Below are 3,269 nucleotides of genomic sequence, written 5' to 3'. Positions count from 1 at the left end.
TGTAGAATAGAGGTAGTGTGATATTACGGACCTCTAAACAGCAAAATAAATACATAATAGAGAAGAGGATAATATACTAGGAGCCTTGAAACAAAATGGGAAAGCAAGAATCGCAAAATGAAAAGCGCAACGCTCAAAAGAAGAGATTACTTGCGTGCTAAAAAACCTAATCGAGAAAAGATAAAGATAAGCAAAAGAGTAAAGGAAAGCCAAGGAAACAGCATAACTAGCCCCTGACTCAGCCTGCGAAGCTAAGGCTGGCCAGAAGATATATATATATATATATATAAACATACATAAATATCCCCAAAATATACTAAAATAAACTCCTATCTCTCCCTCAACCTCTAAGAGGAGCAGCATATACAAGTTACTTGGAGAGTAAGCTAATTCAATACATATATACATATATACAAATAGAAAATCAAAATACTCCCAAGGACTACTTTGCTTCCAAGGATCCAGACGCCTAGCGAGGAGCCTCTCGACCTGCATCTGAAAAATAACAACACAATATGGGATGAGAATCGGAGGTTCTCAGCATGGTAAAAGTGCCACGCGTATAATAAATAAGGTCCTGAGAATGCCATAGGCAATCCTAGAACTCGGTTATTTAGTTATCCAACTTAATTACTAAACAGAAGCCATAAACAGGGGTAGGTGTTCTAAATCTGCTTAACCTAATACCTAACTTACTCAATTCCAAACCTATCCTAACACCAAACTATTTCCCCTTTTTCCTCCATCCCTCCATCATCCGCAATGCAGCAGAAACAAGTAAGTAAGTAACCAAACAAGTTCACGGACAAGTAATGAGCAAATAGTGCAAGTAGCAAATATAACAGGTAGCAGGTGGTACATATCAATTAGGAAAACCCAGGAAATACATGGCAATCAAAACAAACAACAAGTGCATATGATGCATGCCTGTCCTATGCCTGATGGGGCCCATCTGTCGGTTATCCAGCCAACCCGACAAGTCCGAAAATCTTAGACTGTCCCCCGTTGCGCATCCCCAAGAGTATATGCATAGAGTTCACATTCATTTACCATAAAATCACTCAATGAGGGCTATTCATACCCGGGAATTTATACGTGCCCGGTCACCCTTACGACGTAGGGTCAATATAGTATCGAGGTTCAACCTGGAACACGTGGTGGCGAGCCACGGTTTTTACCCAGGAAAACTCGTATCTCAGATATCATTATTCATAAGCCATTGAAATTATTATCAGTACATCATCAAATATCAAGCCTTAGCATTAAATTTCGTTAACATTCTTATTTTCTCCATAAAAGCCACCATTTACAACTTTTTTCACCCTCAAGTTATCTTATTTTCCTAGCTTCTTTTATCTACTAGACCTAGAACCATACTTTAAGCCTTAAAGGGAAGAAAATAGAGGTTTAGAAGTGGAAAATTTGGTTTAAAATAGTCAAAACCGGTTTTTGCAGTAGGCAGCTTCCACGCGTACGCGTAGGCCATGCGTACACGTGGAGCGTACATCAAGTCACGTGTACGCGTGAGTCATGCGTACGCATGAATATGCACACACGCGTACCCATGCTTCTCGCGCATGCGTCGCCAAAATTCCACGCCACGCGTACGCGTGGATGAGCGTTTTTCCAAAAAAATTTGGCAGAATGCCTTGAAAGCTTGCAGCAACCAGATTTTAACCCCTACTTCACAGTTTCATGTATCAAATTTCCATTATCCATAACTTTCTCCTCAAAATTTCATTTTTCACAAAATTGATATCGTTTAAAAATTTACAAAACCATCTTTCATTTGCAACAAACCACAACTCAATCCAAAATTTGAGGAGTAAATTATGGACTTCCAAAATTCATCAAAAACTAGTTTTTAACCAATTCCCAACCAAACCTCATTTTCATCGACTTATAAGTTTCTTACCATTAAAATTTGCATTATGATACCATGTCAACCCAATTCATCAACAACCATTGCCAATATAACCTTTAACCAACTCAACAAATCTTGATCATTATTAAATAACAACATTTACCTCATACATCAATAACCCCTTTTTTATTTATAACAACTCTTCACCTATACCACCCTTCATCATATATTTATCAACCCTCTATCAACATATAACAATTAAATTCCATTAACATAATTCAACCCCTCATACACATTATTCCATCAACTCACATAACAACTATTTGTTAACAAATACCAATCTTAATCCATCAATATATATCAACATCAACGCAACCCATCATAAGCAAGTTCAAGAGCATAAAATTAATAACCTCAATACCTCATAATTTCAATATATATTCATCAACAATTTATTCCAACAACATTGCAAAATTACTCATTAAATGCAATTAACAAATTCAACTTATCTTATGGTTCCTCTAACCTAAGTTTTCACAACAACATAAATATTAAACGTACGAAACTTAAACCATACCTTGGCCGATCACTTAGATTTACCCAAGGCAGCCTCACAACACAAATTACAGCCCTCTAAGCTCAATTAAAACAGCCCCAAAAGAAGCCTTGATCACCAATAAGCCTCCAAGTGCTCCCAATTCAATTCTGAAGCATATATATCCGCTTAATCTACACCTAATACATATACAAGTTCCAATTTTAGTTTTTCCATTATAAATACAAGATTGAGCTAGAGTTTCCTCACCTTACCCATCGATGATTGGAGTATAATCCAATAATTATCCAATATTAGATTGCACCTAAACCACCAAAATCATCAAAATCTCTCAAAGCTCAAGCCAATTTCGTACATAAAGGGGAAACAGAATTCTGGGCACGAATTAGAGAGAGAAATATCTTTTTGTTTGGATAGAATTGAAGAGAACTCTGAGACGAACGCGTGGCCGCAAACGGCTCGTCAATCGGAGCTCCGGATTGAAAGTTACGGAGGATTGAAGTTATGCCAAGGGTTTAGAACCCTCTTCCCCCTTTCTTTTTTTGCATGCTGCACGATTCTTCTTTGAAGAAGAAGAACAAGAAGAATGAGCTGAGCTCATTTCATTTAAATGGAACGGTTGGGCCCACGGGCCCGGTTCGGTCCGGTTCGACCGATTCGGTCTGTTCGGTCCAATTTTTGGCCGAATTCTTTGAAATTAGTGTCGAAATTCTCGTTTTGACGAGCTCTATCCTATTTTGATATTAGTTTTGTATTTTTAATTTTCCTAATTAAAATTCAAATTATTGACTAATTATTTACCGATTTTAGCGGGTTTACATAAAACGCTAACAAAAATAATTCACATTT

The 3,269-nt window shown here is 37.2% G+C and overlaps 1 long non-coding RNA gene across 2 annotated transcripts; it reads right to left on the bottom strand.

The window, feature by feature from the left end:
* Positions 1-216: 216 nt before the first annotated feature.
* On the bottom strand, positions 217-2,999 carry LOC112772024 (uncharacterized). 2 transcript variants are annotated; one of them, XR_003187308.3, is made up of 3 exons: positions 2,670-2,999; positions 2,442-2,599; positions 217-495 (listed from the first exon to the last, which is right to left on the bottom strand). It is a non-coding gene; the product is annotated as an uncharacterized lncRNA (long non-coding RNA). The 2 variants fall into 2 exon arrangements; XR_003187307.3 differs by having other exon boundaries at positions 2,675-2,999.
* Between the last annotated feature and the right edge of the window lie 270 nt (positions 3,000-3,269).

Source organism: Arachis hypogaea, chromosome 18 (genome assembly GCF_003086295.3).
Source record: "Arachis hypogaea cultivar Tifrunner chromosome 18, arahy.Tifrunner.gnm2.J5K5, whole genome shotgun sequence".
NCBI classification, from domain to species: Eukaryota; Viridiplantae; Streptophyta; class Magnoliopsida; order Fabales; family Fabaceae; genus Arachis; species Arachis hypogaea.
The sequence above is the reverse complement of the archived record's forward strand: the minus strand, read 5'-3'. Positions and strand labels throughout refer to the sequence as shown.